The following is a 15,852-nucleotide window of genomic DNA, read 5'->3' as shown; positions in this document are numbered from 1 at the left end:
AAATCATAGGAAGATGAATCAATGTCCATCCTCTATTATCCAGTCTGTGTAGTAGAATTTGGAGATATAAATACACCCGATTGATAGTGGTTGACCCAACTACTCCTAAGTATGTTATGTTTCTTATATGGAAATGTACACACATTTTCTGTTGAATGCTTGACCCAATCATGGCTGAGGAAAGCTTATGTGAGCACTGTCATTCAAAACAAAAATATATGATGAAGATTTGAGCATCTAAACTATAGGAGTTGCATTTGTTCTAATATATCATTGAGATATGATTGACATTGACTTCATGTAGGGAGACATCACCAATGATTGATGGGGGACTAATTAACAAAGGCCATTCTTTTGGGGGATATAAAGGAGGGAACTAAACGTAATAAGGAGGTCTCATTTTCTCATGCCAATTGCATGAAGATGAATATTTTGAGGCATTGAAGGAAAATGCAAGGGCCACAAACTGAAGGTGATTATAGATTGAACTCATTGCTAATCAAAATAATATACCTTCATATCACTGAAACAAGTAAAATAAATAGGTTCTTTTAGTTATTTCTAGATGGTAGCCTTTTGCAAAAATTGATTTTTCTTTGGGATAAGCATAGACCAAAGGTGAAACATGGGATCACTAGAAAGGAAAACCATATAGTAGAAATATTCAATGGGATATATCCCACATTGAAGTGATAGATGAGTTGCTATGTTTTTCTATGTAACATGGTCAACATGTTAACATGTCTTAAGTGCTAATGCTTTAAGACATAAAAATTAGCTCACATGTAGGGCCCTGGGGGCCAATTGAGTTGTGATTGTGCAAATTTTGACCACTAACATGTGTCATGTGTTGCATTCTCATGATGATGTGGCATAAATCTGAATATGCATGTGATAAAGTGAGAGATCAACACATGGCAGTCGGTGTTGAAGTGGTAGGTTTTTAGATGCACACACAAGATTGTGCCACGTGGAACAAATTGACAATTGTCGTAATGTCACTATGAGAACTTTCTCACTAGTAAGCTAAAGTGATATTGCAACAAACAATGAGATGGTGACATGTGGTAGTACATTAAAAGAGAGGAAGTAGTTCATGGGCCAATAAGAAGGTGCTAGGTGGTACCTAGGTGCCAAAGGTGTATGGGGTGCTAACGAAGCAGGATGAAAAGGTAATATGGACCAATCAAGTGGTGAGACATGGTGATGACATGGTAAAGGTACCTAGTGGGATAATGATGTGGTCATAGCTATCTAGAGAATAGACCAATGACATGTTGTCTTGTGTCAAGGTTAGCCAACAAGGTTTGACTCGAATAAAAAGAGAGGGAAAAATTCAAAGGTCCCAAAAATTACTTTTTTAATATTTTCCTCAATATGCATGCTCAAATTTTTTACAATGAAACTAGTTTGTATTATAAACTTTCAACTTTAACATAAAAGTGATATATTTATAAAATTAAGTTGGTCTTCAATAAGTTGTTGAACCTAGTTTTCAAATGGCTACCATGGGCATTTTTCTTAAGAAAGTATAGGCTTATCATATATCGACGAAAAGTCTCAGAGTCTACTTTCTAGATTTTTTGTTAATTTCTACATAGGTATCATTTGGTAGAAGTTATATTGAGTTCTAGTTGAGGTGGTTCTTATGTAACTACATTCTAGTATGGGTAGTTCAAAATCAATTTCTAGCAAAATAATGAAATGCATAGGTGCCAAATTTGGAGAGGGTCATAGTAGGGATATTATTTTTCCTCTAAGGTATTTCAGTGTGGATTTTGGCAAATTTTGACATGAAATTTGATTTTTTATCAGAATGGGGCTTCTTTCATCATTCTTGAGATATTTTTAGAGTTTATTGGGCATAATGATGGGATTTGATCTAGTTTTCAGTTCTAGAGAGACGAAAGATATTTTGCAACAAACATTGGAGGGAGTTTCTAGTGGATAAGTGGCAATTTCAAATTAGATCAAGTATTCCTTCCTCATCTATATCTTTCTTTCTTCTCTCATTATATAGGGTTGGTTCCCAAAGTTTTGAGCAAGTTCTCAACTGGGCTTCCACCATTTTTTCAACATTTCCCTTTCGTATGAGCAACAGTTATAAATTTGAGTGGAAGCTTTGATCTATTAGTTGTTTCATGAGTTATTTTCGTACATCTTTATTATATTTGTTTCAAGGAAATGAATGAAGAGCATCAAAGTATTTTAGTTTCATTCTGATTCTTGTATCCTATATCTATTGTCTGTAATGTTTTACGATTTATGAGCAAAGAGCTTAAATCTAGTTGCAACTCCTTAATGTTGTATGTCTTGATAGGTTTTTTTGTTGATTCAATGAATCATTTGAATGCTTATTTATACTAATAGGGTTGCAAGCTTCATGAGAAGGATCTTATGAGTATGAGATTTATTTTGAGCATAGATGCCTGATTTACAAAATGAGAAGATAGATTGCCAATACCTTATGTATGTTGTGATTTGTGGAATACCCAATAGATAGGGCACTGGTTAGCTATAGGAACAATTTAGTTTATTGTTGCATATGTGGGGATTTTTTGATTCAAAATCAAATATCATATATCTATTTTCCCTTTCTATTTAGGAGTTGAAAGGGTACCCTCACTCAACTTGTGGATTTCATAGGTTTTTGTAACTTGCTATTGCATACCATTGTTATTGCATAAGTATAGGAGAAATAAGGGTTTAATCTGCTTTGTATAGATTGAGATATATGCTTTGAAATAGTACCATATAAATGAATCTGATGTCTACCCACTTGAGTTTTGTAGAGCTTGAAGTAGAAGAAGGAGTTCAGTCTTATAGTTGGCTCAGGTTCTTGATAAAATGTGTCTGTCATAGGAGATAGTTTCCCTTAGATGCAATCATGTCTTGGCTACCTAGTAGTTAAATTAGGAGCCAACACACAATAGTATCCCTTTCTTCTTATTTTAAATGTCAAAGAATGACTAGACCCTAAAAAGATCTCAATGCTACTAAACTTTGTTCCAGCACACTCTAAATGAACCTTCTCCAAATTTTATCAGACTTTGATAATATTTAATAGTAAAATATCTTCTCTTCCAAATTCAACCATGAATCCATAATCACAAAAGTAACCATTTATGAATTCAAAACACACTTCTCCATTCACATCATGATCTATTTTTTTTCCCCTCTTCCATGAAACATAGAATGAAGTATCTAGAAGATCAACATTATCTAGTTCTAGTACCCAATCATCAAATTGCCAATTCCAAAACTGTTCCCTAAAATCATCATCCATTATAAAGGTAATCCCATGCATCAAAATGCAATTATGTAATAGAGGCTCTCCTTTCCAACTTTGCCCACCATAATCTCGTTCTAGTGTAAATTGATTTTTTTTGGGTGGCATCTCCAGTGACATTGGTCCATCCTGGCCTTGGATTGGACTTTAAAAGCATCGAACTACGTTCTGTCATCAACAATATCTTCATGGCCAAAATCCTAAGGGTGGAGCTCATGAGGTGGGAAAATAGATTTAGTCTTTTTGCTACACAACAGAGAACTTTGTTCCACACTAAAAGGCGTCTAATGTTGCATTCTCCCCTTTTCCTCTGCATGTATTAATAGAATGTGGGGTTCATAATTATGTTCGAGTCATCTTTGAGAAGTTATAGATGGTTGCAGAGGACCATAAGTCTGTAATATACCCAATTCATCGCTGGGTAGATGTTTAATCATGGTTACTACTATGTCGGCGTAATCTCCAAACACTCATGCAGGTATTCATATTGTGTCACTGTAGCTATTGCTCAGTGGCTAGTGCGGCTGCAAGATTCGATCTTAGAATTTTTTCCTCAGCTATCCATTAATCATTCAATAGACTCACCTTTCATTATGATCACTTCTTGTCATTTCCACTCTGCATCATCTTTTCTAAGATCACACAGAAGAAGAGAATCATGGTCTTCGACAACCTCACCCCGACTTCCAATGAAATGGCAGAAGACTTCATCATAGCCAAGCCTTTTGTCATCAAAATTAAAACCTCTTACGTAGCTAATACGATCTTTTTCATTGTTCTTCTATATAAGAAACCTCCCAATAATGATGACTTATGCAAAGGTGTTTCTTCACTGTCCATGTCGCATGGCATTTTACGGGAAGCATTAAATGGGGACTCTTGGCTGTTAGTACTCATTGTAGGAGTCAAAGTTGTGCCTCAAATGGGTTGTTGTAGAGCAGAATCAATATACGTTGGTGTAGAATAAGCGGCGCACTGATAGTCAACAAATCCTTGACCATCGTAGCTTCTTTTAATAGATTCCACATCACCGTGTGACTCAGAAATTCCTTCCCATCTACTAATGAAAGAATCGGTGTGTGGTTGTTTGTTGAATGATGGAAAGTACACTAAGGAAAATATTTATTATCCCCTAATTTGGGGTTGCCTAGCAAATGCCAAGTCTTGTCGAGGCTGGATGGCTTTGTCCACCACAAATTTTAACTGTGTGGCAGGAAGTGCATTGGTAAACTATTGTCATCAATTGTGCTTGGTGTGAACCATGGTCCAATGCAAGAGATTATATCTCCAACACTCTGCATATTACTTGTCTCCCCCTTTAGCAAATTACCTTTTCTTTGTTTTTCATTTCTCCTTCTTCTATAGTGAACTTCTTCTTTGCCCCTTCATCTTATTTTACAAAAAACTTCTCATTTGTGCCTTTATCTTCTTCTACAAAAAACTTCTTGTTTGTCCCATACTTTTGTTCTATAGGGACATATGTACAACTTTCCTATTGCAACATCTTGTGCACTTTGAATGCATAAATATCTAGATCATCTAGTCTGAAGCTAGAAATAAGAGAAGCCATGATGTAAAAGGCCAAAACCAATTGTTTTACAGACTCTTAAGTCTTGTCCTCTTTTTCTGTCTTCTACAATTCTTACATGATAACTTTTTAATTTTTTTCATTATCATTACCTGTGCACTTAAGAATTGCATTAAGCTTAGATTTAAGAGTTTTAAATTCTTCTTCCACTTCTACTTCTAGCATATCTTCCCAACCATCCCACCAATGCACATGGGAGATTCTTTTTCTCTTTTCATGCACAACCTCACTCTCTACTAAATTTAAATTCTCAAGAAATTTGTTAATAACAGAATCAATTTCATCATCTTTCATCTATGATCTAGCCTCACCTCGTCTCTAATACCAATTATAAATATAAAAACAAGCAAAGAAAAGATGAAGAAAGAAACTTTGAAGACAAAATACAAGGACACAAATTTATCATGGTTCACCAAATCTTGCCTATGTCCACACTTTGATAGGGAATCCTTATTAATGCTTAACTGATACAATACAAGACTATACAAAATCACTTATACAACTTTCTATTTGGATAGAAAGAGATGAAGGGAAATGAAAGGTTGTCATGCCCAAAAATTAGGGCAAAAATACACAGACAAATTCTTTTTAAGATAATTACAACTAAGTTTATTACATTATAACATTGAATTCATCATCCAATGCATTGGAGAAAGATGATGATATGTGTTAAAGTTGATTTCAAGTCTTGAGGTTGCACGATTAGTTTACTAGAGTTCTAGGGATGGACACACAAATAATTTTGATTACATTTTATTATGATGTAGAGTTGATATAGAAATATATATACTTCACTAGTTCGACTTATTAAACTATAAGTCATGAAATAAAGGTGCATCATTAAGCCAAAGAGGTATTAGGGTTTTCAACTTATTATAGTGAGTTCAATCTAGTTAGGTTATAATTCAGAAAGGTTAGGTTCACATGTTTCATTTTTCTAACACGAGGAAGAAAACTCACCTCTATATTGACTCAATCAGTTTAACCCTAATTAAATTGCTAATGAACCTTAACTATATTAAATTATGTATCAAAATATAAACTAACATAGGTTACATTAGGTCATATTCAATTATCATTTACCTTGTGCAACTTCCTAAAGCAATCTACTAGAGAATTAAATCTGCACTATGTTATTGAACAACTATATTACTACCTATTAAAATCTATCAAATCCTATTAGTAAAAAATTAACATTATTGAATAATAACCAATTACTAAATATTGACAAAAAGAACATTTAGAAACTACCAAACTAATACTCTAACTTCCAACATACCCTTGCACCCCTTTCCTATAAAAATATACTAACATGAACACTTGCAATTTCTAACCAACCACTCTTACAATTTAATATTATTACTCTATAAGAATTTTCCTAATAACTCTAATAAATATAAATCATGATTTAAGATATCCTAACACTAATTATATAAAAAGTCACAAATTACAAATTACTACCCTAAACTCTACACACAAACTACTAATATAAAATATAAACTAAACTCTCTTTCCAATATTAAATTTTATTGCCTTAAAAATAATTTCCTAATCACAATTAATAAAAAACAATCATCATAATATTTCTAAACACTAATTCACTATCCTTAACTATCTCCTAAACCTACCTTAAAACCCTACTGATCTACTCTACAAACTTGGACACTTGACCCCACTCTTCCCAAGGCCTTGTTGGTGCTTCCACAAGTGGTAGTGCATTGATCAAGTACTAATATGTGCTTTCCCTTACTTGGGCAGTGATCCACCCCCTTAAGATACCCATGAGTGAGTTTGGAATTGATAGGGAAGGTGCATATTTAGGAGAAAAGGTAAGTTGACAAGGTATGTTATTATTAATATTTTATTTATCTATCTTGTTTCATTTCAAAATCCTAAAGCAGCATGCCTTTTGGGGTGAGGAAGGGGATGAGTGGGGTGTGGGACTCCCTTCTCCCACTTGTTCATTAATATCCCTTTTTTTATTTTACTCATAAATATATGTAATGGTGGGACTTTTGAGGGAACCCTTTTCCAATATAAACTTGTATTTTTGTTCCTTGCACATTTAAATTTGTAAGAATTTGCCTAAGGGAAAAATTCACGCAGGAACTAAGAAGTCAAACACAAGCACATAGTAGACCAAAGAGAGAGAGAGTATGATTAGAATGATAATGTATTCAATATGCCATAATTAATCCAACGTAAAAGTACACTAGGAGTGCCTATATATAAAGGCCTTTGAGATACATCTAGAATGCATTGTAATCAACACCATGATGTGTCATACAACCAGCTGCATGTCCACCAGATATGGGTTATCCTCCACTAAGCATGGAAGTAAGTGTGGTGATGAGAGGATAAGCCTACAAGGGTGTGTCACACACAACAATGTTGTAGACACCATGTGTTTAAATAGAGTTGTGTACTCTTGTGTTGTCAACATGACAACTCAAAAAGGTGTACAAACTCCTAAGTGTCTCACAAATAAACATAATAAAATAATGCAAAATAATAAACTAATGCATTAACCTAAGTAAACTTAAGTAAGTGTAATAAGTAAATACTTATTTACACCAACACCCCCTCTTAAGTTCAATTTAGGAGAATGCCCTTAAGCTTATGAAAACTAGGTTGAAGATGCATAATAGGTCACAGCTACTAGGCCATGTTAGGTACCCATGTACATAATGTAAATGCAAATCTCCCATAAAGTGGGGAACGAGGGAATACCTCATGGGAAAAACCCTCCTCCAAAAAGAGAGATAAATAAGGATGCAGTGATGGATGGAGTAATCAAGACCCCTCCATTATGACATACATCTAGTATATACATAAGAGAATGAAAGAAGGAAGAGAGACATAATAGGCTCCCCCCCAAAAAGAAGAATGCCAACAAGTGAAAGCCGCTCCGATGAAGAAGTTGGTCCAAGAATACAGAAAGGTGTTCCTCCCCTTAGGAAGAAACAATGGCAAAGGTATACTCCTGAAGATGTATGCTAGCCCTAAAACCTACTCAAGTATCCCTATACTAATGTTGATGTTAACCCCTTCCAACTGTGCTGAAAAGAACAAATGCAGATCGGTCAAGGATGTCTGTTGAACCTGTTCCACTGAACCATTTGTCTCCTCAATTGACAAAGAGACCTCCACTAATTGTTATTCATAAGGATCCACAATCATACCAACCTCAAAAGATTGATCATGTAGAGAATGGACATGAGGGTTAGAGTGAGCCCTCACAAAAATTGTAGAAGAATCATCATCATCAATGAGAAGATGTAAATCCTCAAGTCTATCTCCCAAGTCAAATGAAGCTGGAGTTGGAAGACAAGATGTATCATGTTGTGATGGACCTTTCACTGTGGCAATGTAAGCATGTGGACTAGATTGATGTGACCTCTCACTACAACTATCGATAGAACCCCAAATGTCTGAACCTGTTGAAGCACTATCGTTGGTGTCATTATTAGTTTCCACTATGTATGATATGTGGAAAGGAGTAGAGGACAAGTTGGGAGAACTTTCCTCAAAGTGAACATCCTTCTCCACAAAGATCTCATGTGTCTCTGGATCCATAAGTTTATAATCCTTCACATTGTCTTCATAGCCGATGAAGGTACAAGGCCTAGGTGTTGGTGCCTTGCAACTCCTATAAGATAGGTTTGCCCATGTTGGACAACCAAAGACTCTAAGGTGACTCATAACTGGTTTTCTACCGCAACATGCCTCAAAAGGATTCTTGCCATCTAAGGTTGGATGAGGAGACTTGTTAAGTATGTGAGTAGCATTGCTAATGGCTTCAACTTCAAGTGTAGGATTGAGAGACTTGGCCTTTATCATGCAAATTTCCATGGTCTTGAGAGTCCTAATCCTCATTTTTGCAACATCTATCTTGTGTAGACTGAATGTTGGTGACTTCTAAAGATCAATCCCCTCAATTTTACAAAAGTTCTTAAGTCTTCTATCATCATATCTATTCTCATTGTCCACCCTTAGTACTTTTATGGATTTCCTTGACTTGTGTTCAACATGAGTCTTGAAATCTTGAAGCTTATGAACCACTTCATTCTTATGATGAAGGAAGAAGACCCGAGTGAGTTTTGAAAAGTCATCAACAAATGTGAGTATGTAGTGGCCTTGGCTGATTGAAGTCACTACAAAGGGTTTTGCTAATACCATGTGAACAAGCTAAAGAACACTTAGAGCTCGACAAGACTTCCCTTTATCATACTTCTCCTTGAGATTCATATCCACTAAACAAGATGAACATTCTCCCTTAGAAAAGATGATATTAGGTAGACCTTTGACCTTGTGTTTTAAGAAAAGTTGTTGAAGAGAGCAAAATTCAAGATGACCAAACCGCTCATGCCATAAGTTGATGTTTGAAGTAAAGTGAGTCAACTAGGCTTGGGAAGGACTCTTAGGCACAATGTGGGAGAAGGAATAAAGCCTATTTTCATTATTGACTTTCCTGACTGCTACCAATGAATCATCTTTGAGACTTCACACCATCACTAAATTTGGAAGGAACTCAACCTTATGACCATCTCCAAGGTGAGTGATTTGGTAAATTGATAGGAGATTGGAGCTTAGATTTGGAATGTAGAGAACATCTTTGAATTCCCCATTTTCCATATCCACATGTCCTTTCCCTTCAACTTCCATTTTAGCATCATCTCCCACGAAGATTTGTGGCACCTTTGACTACTTCAATGAAGAAAAATCTTCTTTTGAAGAACCCATATGGTAAGAGGCACCTAAGTCAAGTATCCATTCTGAAGAAGAATTTGTGTTTACCATAAGTGCTTGACCTTTACCTTTTGAAGAGGTTGGAATTGAATCCTTGAAAGTACCTGGCACTTGTATCTTATTCTTCTTGAGTAGAGTTTCTAACTCATTGATTCTTTTTGTCTTGCAATGATGCTCATCATGATCTGGCTTTTTGCAGTATGCACAAAAGAGATTGTCCTTATTTTCATTACTTCCCTTTTTGTTTGAAGAAGAATTGATTTGGTGAGAGGAGGATTGTTGTGTCTCAAATTGTGTTTTCTACTTCCACTGCTTCTTGTTGTTGTTGCTTTGCCTCCCTTGACTTGATTTTTGATTATCACTAGCCACCAAGGTTTTGGTCTTGGATGACTTGAGAAGTCCAAAATCCACCAAGTGAGATTGTTCAACAATCAACATGTCTACAAATCCATCCAAGGAAGGCTTCTAGTAAGCAGATCCCATGGTCAACCTGTGAGTATTGAAACTCAAAAAAAAGTTGGTGTACTCAGAAGGTAGCCTCGTTAGGATGTGATGAATCAACCTATCATCTTTCATGGGATTTCCACACTCTTTAAGAAGTGTCCTATATTCATTGACTTTGATGATATAATCCTGAATTGTGTCATAATTCTTAGGATCCAAGAGAATTAGATCATCCTCAATCTAAAATCCCTATTCTTCATCCTCTTTACCATACAACTATTCAAGTTTATCCCAAGCTTCTTTAGATTCTAAACAATTTTTAATGTGAAAGAGAAGATCCCCATGTACACAACTCTTGATAACACCTAAAGCCTATTGGTCTTGTCATTGCCAATCAATGAGTTCTTTAGCATCAGTAGGTTTGGTAATTGTACCATCAACATAAAGACTATATCCTTTTTTCATTAATCTACTCCATGCAATATCTTTCCATGTAGAATAGTTGCATGAAGTTAAAGGAGGACATTTAAAACCCATGACACTAAAATGAAAAGAGCACAATAAAGAGACACAAAAACATAGTACACCCCCCCCCCCCCCCCCCCATTTTCTCTCAATCAAAAGACCCCCCCAAAAGAGATGTTGTTGGCACTTTATAAGTAGTGTGTTTACAATAGGCCACTTGTCAAAATGAACAAAGTGGACTTTCTAACTTTTATCTTACAACTACCTTATGAGGCTGAAATCTATCATTTAAGCACTGTAGCATAATTTTACAACAATTGTGAAAAAGAATCAAAGCTTTACAATGCCAAAAAAGGCCTAATTCTAAAAATGAGAAATTGGTCCACACAACCCTAAAATCTAACTTTCGATCTAGAAAGTAGATGAAAAAAATGCACTTTCAAAATAAATAGAACCTGAAAAAGTTACCAAATGTGCCCGTATGGAGCTTTTGAAGTTGCAAAATGCAGGATTATGTAGGTACAGTCGCCAAAAAATGTAATTTCTACAAAATTTGTTCACCAAAATTGGAAAACAACACCATTGGAAAATTCAAGAAAGTTTACCTAATTTCAAAACAAAATTACACCTGAATTGGAGACTAGATGTCTAAGATATGGGCTCACAAAGTCAGGTTGCCAAACTGAAAAGAAATCTGGATAGGGGTCAAGAGGAAAAAATCAGAGTCTAAATTTGATGGTAAAATGATCGTCACTATAGTTATAAAATTCTTGGCTATGATGGTCAAACGACCATCAATTTTAACCTTAGGGAAAGATGATGTCAACAAAAATTCTATGCCCTATTGATGTGCCAGGATGATTGGATGCTGAGTCAAATTTTGGTACTGTATGGATGAACATGTGGTGGGTGCCATATGATGATGTGGCACTGTGTCACACTAATGATGTGGCAAAAAGCTAGTTTCTACATGATGATGTCATAGTATTGGATCCTCCATGTGGGCAAGTTTGATGATGTGGATGATGTCAGAGAACAAGCTACGCGGTGTCTGGAGGGAGTGTCATGTGGCAGTAGGCAAGTATGTGGACTATCCACCATGGCAAGCAAGACTGCATAAGATGAATCTAGGCAAGAAATACTATAGGGATTTTTAAAAGAAATGAGACTTGATATTTCAAGGACATCGAAAGTAGTAATGCCGACTGCCAAAAACAAATACCACAGGCACAGGAAAAGATTTTGAAACTCACCAAGAATTGTATAGCATTTCTAGGTGTATATGAGCAATGTTAGTATGCTAATAGAAACCAAATTTAAATAAAGCTTCTACAAACTAAACAAAATTCATAAACTTCAAGATAGACTAAGATGAGCTCTCAATGGAAAATATGAGCCATTAATGGGCTCTCTCAATGAGAAGCTCTCTTGTTGAGTGGCTTTATCTAAATGGATAGGATGTATGCTCAATATGCTTCCAAAGGCTTCAATGGATGATGGTGGATTTTTGGTGTGGATAGATGGCTTTAGTATGGATTTGGCTCTCAAAATAGCATTATAACTTTACTTAATGGATTTTGTTATTTTGCAAAGGGGAAGGATCCAATTTATAGGCAAGAGGCTTGAGGGATTGAGGGCTAAGATGCAAGGATGGGAAAAAGCTTATGGAGGGCTCAAATTGCATGAGAGGAGAGCACATGGATTGTTCTTCCTTATAGCCAATCAAGGAGTGACACATTTCACATGGTGAGAGGATGGAGGAAAGGGGAAGGATGAGTCAACAAAGGAGGCTCAAGGGATAAAATCTTCATAAAGACCCTCATAATGGCTTGTAAGAGCAATAAAAGGGCTTGGAAGAGTCATTTATGACCTAGTGGACTTCATAAAGTTTTATGGTTGAGATATTTTGAGGTTGATGAGAGCAATTTCGACTTGGACTTGATTAGGAAGGTTTTAAGCTTGCTTAGGCTTGTGAAAATGATTAGAGGATGGATTAGGATGGTTTAGGATTAGCTTAGGGATAGGCAAGTGGATGGCATTTAATGAGGGTGGGTGAAAGAGGAGATATTTGTTAACTTTGGCTTGGGTTAGGAAGTTTTAACTCATGTTTAGGGAATGTGACAAGGTTAGGAGGGGATTAGGATTAGGTTTAAAGACATCTTCTAGAAGAGTCTAGACTTTGGATGAGGATAAAGATTTTTTAGAATAGTCTAGAATTTCCTAGGATGAGGATGAAGACTTTTAGGAAATAAATAAAGTTTTATTTATTTCAAGGGTTTGGGTTGAGGAGATATTTATTAAAACTTCTTTAATAAACATGAGGATTAATATTTAACCTTAATTAAATATTTTGAGTTGGGGTTATGGGTAGGAAATGATGAGATTAGCCTTTAATCAAAATTAAAGAAGGATTAGAAGATTTTGGAAGAGGTTATTGGTCATAAGGAAATTGGCCAAGTTTTGGCCAAAAAATAAATTTTTTATTTATTTTAGGATTTTTGGTCAATTTATTAATTAAGTAATTAATAAATAAGGAAATAATGTTTAAATAAGATTTAAACATTTTTGGGAGGGATTCCTTAATTAAATATTTTTAATTAAGATAAAGGGATTTAATGGCATAAAAATTAATTAATTAATTAATTAAATAATTGATTAATAAATGATGATGTCATCAGGAATTTTTCAAAAAATAAAAATACTTTATTTTCTAAAGGATTTTTAGGTGTCTACACTAGGAACCACACAATGTTGCTAGAATTTGCTATTGATGCGGCTGAGAACTTGTGCACGCATCAAAATATCAAAATACACAGATCATAGACTGGAAGATGGCTGTTGGAAAGGAGACTTGTTACCAAAAAAGGACTGTCATGCCGACGAATGGGGATCATTGCCAAAAATCATGTAGCGAGGTCCAACAAGGTCTGCAAGCATCAGACGGAGCCGCTCGTTGCTAATGCAGACACAACCCACGCATAGAATGGACATAATAGGAAAAGGGAAATTGTATTAACTATGAAAATAAGCTAGTACATTCAATACAAAGAAAATAGACTTCAAAACATGCCCTAAGGGCTTACAATAACATAAATCTAGAGATAATTTCTCCCTTTGGTACCTCCTCTCAATTTCCACTCTGAACTGCCTTTTACAATGTTGCATTAGAAGTTGGTGCAAATCTAGAAGAATCTAAAAATGGTAACCGAACTTTCGAGAGGCATAACTTTTGAACTGTAGCTCCGAATGACGAACCGTTTACATTTTTGAAAAGCTCTCAAGATGCTTTACAACCCTATAGACCAGCTTTCCTCATCCCCCATTTTTCGGCTCTTTTTGAGGTCATTTAATTCCCCTAACCTGACTTTGAGGCATTCTTAAGAGGTCTTCAAAACCCAAAAAACTGCGATAACTTTGAAACCGTGGGGCATTTTCACCTGATTCTTTTCTTGAAATGCTCTAAATTACAATTACATTCATCTAGACAATTTACACCTCCTAGATCACCAAAATGATGGCTCAATTACATACTCCTTTTTTTTTACATTTACACGTATCCCAAGGTGTTCAAATACTCTATCCTAGAACACTAATAATGGAACTGTGAGAGTTGGAACCTTTATTTGACCCAAATGGGTATCTAGAAATGAAAACATATGAAACAAAAACTAAGTCTAAGTAAAAAATTTTTTGGGTGACACAGGATTGCCTTTATACCTCTAGATGCTCCTGCATCAGACACCCAAGGTAGATTGAAAAGTGACCTTGTAACTTTATGAATGGTAGAGGGAATCTCAAATGGGAAACTTAAGCTGTTGAAATCTAGGTTGAGTCCTCTATCGACCGTCCTTTCCACTTGACCAAATACTCTTCATACTGCCTATTTCTAGTGCTCCTACCCACACGATGATCTAGAATGTCTTCTATCTCCTCCTTCTTAGAAGCAGGAATTTGACATGGCTCTAACATCAGTTCCTCATCTGCACCATCATCATGATACTTTGTTAAGTCTGCAATGTTGAAAATAGAAGAAATGTGAATACCATCTGGCAACTCCACCTCATATGCATTTCCTAAGTCATGTTTCTTCAAAAAAATTCTGCGGCCAAATTTCTTCATTTTCATCTTGTTGTAAGTATTGGCTGGAAATCTTTCTTTTCATAAGTGTACCATTACTAGATCCCCTACATGGAATTCCTTATGTCTTCTCCTTTGATCAGCCCTAGCTTTATACTCTTGATTCATCTTAGTAATGTGTGCTTGAACCTCCTCATGTAGACATTTGATATGTTCAGCAAATTCTTCAGCTTCAACACTTGTCCTTTCCCCTTGCTCTATCTTCCTCAATTCTCGCGCAGTCCTTGGGCTTCTTCCATATACAATGTGAAATGGTGATCTACTAGTACTCCTATTTATAGAGTTATTGTAAGCAAACTTAGCTTGTGGTAGAATCAAATCCCATCCCTTGGGCTTATCCCCAACTAAACATCTCAGCAAATTGCCCAGACTTCTATTTACCACTTCTATTTGGCCATCAGTCTATGGGTGATGTGTGGAACTGAATTTCAAGTTTTTTCTCAACTTTTTCCACAATGTCCTCCAGAAATATCCCAAAAATTTTGTATCTCTGTCAGAAACTATACTCCTTGAAAGACCATATAGTCTTACCACCTCTTTGAAAAACAAGTCTGCAATATGGATAGCATCATGAGTTTTGTGGCATGGAATGAAATGTGCCATTTTGGAGAACCTATGAACCACCACAAATATTGAGTCACTACCCCTTGGTGTCCTCAGCAATCCAAGAACAAAATCCATACATATGTCCTCCCATGGCTTTGATGGAATAGGCAATGGCTGATATAATTCAGTATTGTGGCTAAATCCCTTGGCAACTTGACAAACTTGGAAACTCTATAAAAAATTCTTCACATCCTGTGAAATTTGAGGCCAAAAATAATGTTCTCTAAGAATGGAAATGGTCTTATCTCAACCAAAATGTCCTGCCATCCCTCCACTATGTTTCTCTTTAATCATATTTTCCCTCATGGAACTCTTTGGAATGCATAATTGGCTGCCCTTGAATAATATACCATCCTGAATCAGATAGTCTAACCACCTAGTTCTATCTAGAGCAATAAGCTCTTTACAAGCTTTCCATGCTTTAGGAAAATCATGATCTTTAGGGTACAGATTCTTAAGTTCATCAAACCGAACTACTTCAACCTGCATTACTATAAGCAACAACTATCTCCTGCTTAGTGCATCTGCAACCCTATTAGATTTTTCACTTCTATGTTTCAACACAAATGTATAG

The sequence above is a fragment of the Cupressus sempervirens genome, chromosome 4 (genome assembly GCF_028749045.1).
Source record: "Cupressus sempervirens isolate cs-2001-9-10 chromosome 4, ASM2874904v1, whole genome shotgun sequence".
NCBI classification, from domain to species: Eukaryota; Viridiplantae; Streptophyta; class Pinopsida; order Cupressales; family Cupressaceae; genus Cupressus; species Cupressus sempervirens.
The sequence above is the reverse complement of the archived record's forward strand: the minus strand, read 5'-3'. Positions refer to the sequence as shown.